This window comes from Nycticebus coucang, chromosome 4 (assembly GCF_027406575.1).
Source record: "Nycticebus coucang isolate mNycCou1 chromosome 4, mNycCou1.pri, whole genome shotgun sequence".
NCBI lineage: Eukaryota > Metazoa > Chordata > Mammalia > Primates > Lorisidae > Nycticebus > Nycticebus coucang.
The window spans coordinates 40,431,131-40,436,414 of NC_069783.1; the positions used below are offsets into that span (position 1 = coordinate 40,431,131).

The following is a 5,284-nucleotide window of genomic DNA, read 5'->3' on the forward strand; positions in this document are numbered from 1 at the left end:
TTGCGAATGGCTAATAGCAGGAAATATCAAGAAGTTGCAAAATACAATCAGTGCCTGCTCAGCGTTACCATGCACAGGCAGACTTCCCCCAGGTAGTGGCCTGCCAGGGAGAAAAGGAAGCAGGAAGCTGACAATAGTCTGGGGTGAGAAGAAGCCACAGAGGACCACCCTGCCCAGGTCTTGCCTCTGGGAGAGCTTGGCCTGTAGCCCATCCAGCCCCATCCTGATCCTGTTTGTGAAAATGAGAAGACAAGCCCACACTTTGCTATTCTGGGAGGATTAGCTATCTCAACATAGAACATCTCTCCTGGGCAGGAAGTTCTTCTTTAAATATAGCCTGAATCCTTCCTATTGCAAAATCAGCCATTTCCTTTGGTCAGGCTTCAGGCAAGGAGTGGTTGAGAAAAACAGCTGTGTCTGTCCTCTGTGAAGGAGCCACAGCCACATCACTGAGCTTGTCAAGACCCCCAAATAACACACCTCTCAACTGCCTGCTGTAGCTCTAGGACCAACCTGCCTCTGGGTGGAAGGCCAGGCACTGTCAACGGGCTCTCTAGGGATGGCTTACTGCAAACCACAGGAACAAAGCCTCCTTAGAAACTCCCTTCCTCCAGTCATCTCCAAAGAGCCAATCGCATACCTGCTAGGTGCTTCCCACACTTTAGCACATCTAATTTTATCTTTATAACCCTGCATGTGTGGAATTATCACCAGCATCTTAAATATGAGGAAACTATCTCAGAGAGAAGAAAAAAATTCACCCGAGTGCTTCCTTCTGCAGCACATATAATAAAATTGGGAAGACAAAGAGAAGATTAGCATGGTCCCCGAGCAAGGATGACACTGTGAAGCGTTCCATATTTAAAAAAGAAAAATTCACTTGAAGTCACAGAGCTAACGGATGACAGGGCCAGGACTCAAACCCAGTTCTGAGCCCCGAGCCTGAACTTTCTCCTCTAGGTCACCCAGAGGCAAGAAAGCTGGACCCTGCTGTGCCCACAGGAGGAGGAAAGGAGATAGAGCAGTCCCGCACAATGTGCTCAAGCTGTGAGCCGCCCCCCTTCCTGACCAGCCATTGCCAGGGTGCACACTGGGGCTCACACCTTCCCACATCGTGGGCACAGAATTCCCAGCAGCCACTCAAGGCCAAGGGGCAGCCAAAACCATTGTTTGTTCCCTCATCCCTTGGAGGAGAATGAATTGCTTTCAGAGTTCCACCTGGAATTTAAGACTTATACAGATTATTCATGTCAGATGGCTTTAAAGCAAGGAAGACTCCTAGGAAGAGGGGAGATCATGACCAGTTTATAAAGAAATGAAAGATTCTTTGTGGCAGAAAGGAGAGAGAAGAAAGCCCCAGAGCAGAAAGGGGACCAGCTCAAGGCAGAAGTGGGTCCACCGCCATGAGAAGGGGGTGGGGACCAGGAATGGACGCAAACTCTGTGGGGCTCAGCAGGCCATCTGCAGTGTTCCCATCCCAAAGCCCAGAATCCAGATCCCCAAGGGGGGCCACAGCAGCCCTCCCCACACAGTCTACTCCACATTCTTCGCATTCTTTATGCTCAATTAAGGAGAAATAATCAGGGGAGCAAGCAAGACCAGGTCGGCCATGCCCCACATTACCAGGATCACGTGTGTAGAAACAGCCCTTCAGACCCCAGACTCGAGGGGCCTTGGGGGAATCGGAAAGCAAACAGCGAGGACAAGGGTGTCCCTCTGTACTGCACAGAGACAAAGGAGAGTAAAGGAAAGGGGCAAGGGTTGGGGGAAGATGAGGAAAGAAAAGGAGACAGGAAGATACAGCCAGCGCCATGGGAAGGTGTGCAGCCCCAAACCTCAGCCCCAGTCCCCTAATCATGCTACTGCTTCTCCCCAGGCACCATCACCAAATGCCCTTTGACACCCGCCCAGACGCGGACCCCTTCATTAGTTAGTAGCATGTACTGATTAAGTGTGTCACAGGAGACGTGCCTCTCTGTGGGCTTACAAATACATTGTGCTGAGTCTGCAGAGGGATGCTATTCCCGGCTCAGTGGACCACACGTGACATTTCCTCCTTTTAGACCCAAGGAGCCTGGTCAGCCACACAAACTCCTATTCCCTCAAGCCTCTCTGTCCACAGGCTGCATCCCTTACCCTTTCCAGAAGCCTTCTCTGACTTCCCCCGCAGACCCAGAGTCTCTCTCTGGGTTTCCCCTTCATCTGGTATATGTAGCCAGTACAACTTTTATCATGCTGTTTTGTAATTTTAGGTTTGTATGTCTGTTTGCCCACCAGAATGAATAACAACTAAATGAATGATCATGATTATTTACTGAGGAAGTTCTGTGTGCCAGGCACTGTGTTAGCACTTGATAGATGACCTCACTTAATCCTTTTAACATCCTAGTGGTCATTAGTATTGCTATCCCAATTTAGCCATGAGAAAGTTGAGACTGAGAAAGGTTAAGTAACTTATCCAAAGTGATCCAGCTAGTAAGTCAGGGAAGGGAAAACTGAACACAAGATTGTAAAATGCCAAACCTATGCTATTATTCTAACACTAAGATGTCTGAGGACAGGGTCTATATTTAGCTTTGAGTACCAGTGCGTGGCAAATAATAGGTGCTCAATATATGAGAGATGACGGATGGGCTCTGCAGAGTTTCAGCAGTGGAGCTGAGCTATGAAAAATTCTCTTCCCATTTCTCTTATGATGAATGGGTCAAATCGGAGAAATGATTTGTTTTTGTTTGTTTTGTTTTTTGAGACAGAGTCTCATTATGTCGCCCTCAGTAGAATGCTGTAGCATCACAGCTCACAGCAACCTCAGACTCTTGGGCTTAAGCAATTCTCTTGCTTCAACTTCCCAAGTAGCTTGGACTACAGGCACCCGCCACAACGCCCAGCTATTTTTTTTTTTTTTTTTTTTGGTTGTCGTTGTCATTGTTGTTTGACAGGCCCCGGCTGGGTTCGAACCTGCCAGCTCCGGTGTATGTGGTTGGCATCCTCGCTGCTGAGTTGCAGGCACTGAGCCTGAAAAATGATTTGTTAACCAAAGACTCATTTTCTGCTCTTTTGGGGGTGTCAGATTGTGGCTACCGTTTGGGCACAGTCTGTGGCCACTTTGTAGCTTCAGTCTGTGACCATATTGGACTATTTGTGTCCTCTTTGGGGTCTTAGCCTGTGGTCAGATACAACCCAGTTGATAATCAGAGTAGAAATCAATATGAGTCTAGGTTGGAGAACTGGTCTGCAGCTGATATAAGTTGGAGGAAGAGAACACATCTCTGCCAAGCTTAGTTGCAGCTGCACAGAAAACAGATAGTTCTCAATCCAGAAGCCCTTGTTCCTGGGCAGTTGGAGATGGAGAGATGATACGTATGAGAGTGACTGCGTGTGTGGGAACAGGCAGGCCAGAGGACCCTGGGAATGGGGGACAAGGGGTTGTGCCTACTAAGCATGCACTGCATGCTCCTTATGAATCCCACATACATGAGAGTGTGTCATGGTATGGCACATGTGTGTGCCGTGTGTGTTGGGGTAACAGAGGCTGGGTAGGGCGTGGGAGAGACAAGCACACACCTGTAATAACATTGGCTTCAGACGCTAGGAGACAAGAAATTCCCCCAACTGTTTTATCAGAGCCGAAGTTACCAAATTACGTTGTTGTTTTAAATTTGAGCTTCTCCGCCTGCAAATGGGGGGATCTCAGGTTCACGAGCTTAATGCTTGGCTGGGCCTGGAGCTCCACTTCCCAAGCCTATGGGGCTCCCAGAGCTCCCAGGCCTAAGGAACAAAAGTCTTCTCTCTCAGGGCTTTGAAGTGGAAACACTAACTGCTCCCTTTAATTAGAAAGAAACCCCCTATTGTTCCTGCTTTATTACTGATGGATGAAGATGTGGGGTGGGGGGATTCTGAAGAGCAGGGGGTGAGTGGGGGAGGGAGGGAGGGACAAGAAATTTCTATTTAGAATAGAGAATCTCCACACTCAGTCTCTGTGCACAAACCAGACCTCTTTCAACTCCTAATCAACAATGATTTTGCTGAGTACCTAGCCTTTGGTTAGATGTTATAGGAAAGATGGAAGATAGAGTCTCGGCCCTCAAACAGTTTAACATCTAGGTAAGAGAGGCAGGGCAGAGGGACGAGAAATGAGAGACAATTAAATCAGTCCGGTTAATATAAGCAATAAGAATTTAGGATAAACAGAATGAGGAATGTTTTAGTCCCACAAAACAACCTCCTAAGACAATTCTGAGGGTAGTATCTAGCAGGGGTCCTCGGACTACGGCCCACGGGCCACATGCGGCAGTGTGATTATATTTGTTCCCATTTTGTTTTTTTACTTCAAAATAAGATATGTGCAGTGTGCATAGGAATTTGTTCATAGTTTTGTTTTTTTAAACTATAGTCTGGCCTTCCAACGGTCTGAGGGACAGTGAACTGGCCCCCTGTTTAAAAAGTTTGAGGACCCCTGGCTAGGTGGATGCTGCAGACTGGAGAGACTGGCAGAGAGAATGGGAGAGGGGAACTCCCATTTCCAGTAGGGCCAATGGCCTGTGCAAAGGCACAGAAGTAGGAATGGACACAGCTTCTTTGAAGGAAACAGGTCTGGTTATAGAAGAGGGTGTGTATAGGGATCCACAGGGAATCGGGCTGGAGGAATAGAAAGAGGAGTAGAAAGCACATACAATAGCCTTGATGAGATCATTAGGGAGCCCCTGGGCCTTCTTGAACCAGGGAGTGACCCAATAAAAGGTGGCCCTTGGAAAGATTCATCTGGCAGCCCTGTATCTGGAGACATGGAAGGGAGAGAGTAAAGGCAGAGAAACCAGTTGGAGAGCTCCTGTGGCACCTGTGGCTCAACGGGTAGGGCGCCGGTCCCATATGCCGGAGGTGGCGGGTTCAAGCCCAGCCCCGGCCAAAAATAAAAAAAAAAAGAAACCCAGATAATGATGGCTTAGACTAAGGTGATGGCAGTGGAACCAGGAAGGGGAAGGTGAGTCTGGGATAGATTTCAAAGGAAGAAATAGAACATGTTGACAGAATAGCTATAAGGGGATGAAGAAGGGAGTCAAAGACACCTTCAAAATCTCCAGGTCTGCAAAACTAGGAAGGTTTGGAGCAGGGAAGAAGCTGCCCTTGGGGAGAACTGGGAACCCGGACGAATTAATAAGAAAAGCCCCCCAAAACTTCATCCTTTCTTCCAAAACCAAAAGATGTCCTGAACCCAGCATGCAGGGGACAACAACCCCAGGGTAGGAAGGCCTTGTTGCGAGACTGGGGACACCAGTAATGAGAA

General features: G+C 48.2%; 1 pseudogene; it reads left to right on the forward strand.

Moving 5' to 3' along the window:
• Nucleotides 1-765: 765 nt before the first annotated feature.
• Nucleotides 766-865, forward strand: LOC128585171 (uncharacterized; annotated as a pseudogene).
• The last annotated feature ends 4,419 nt before the right edge of the window (nucleotides 866-5,284 follow it).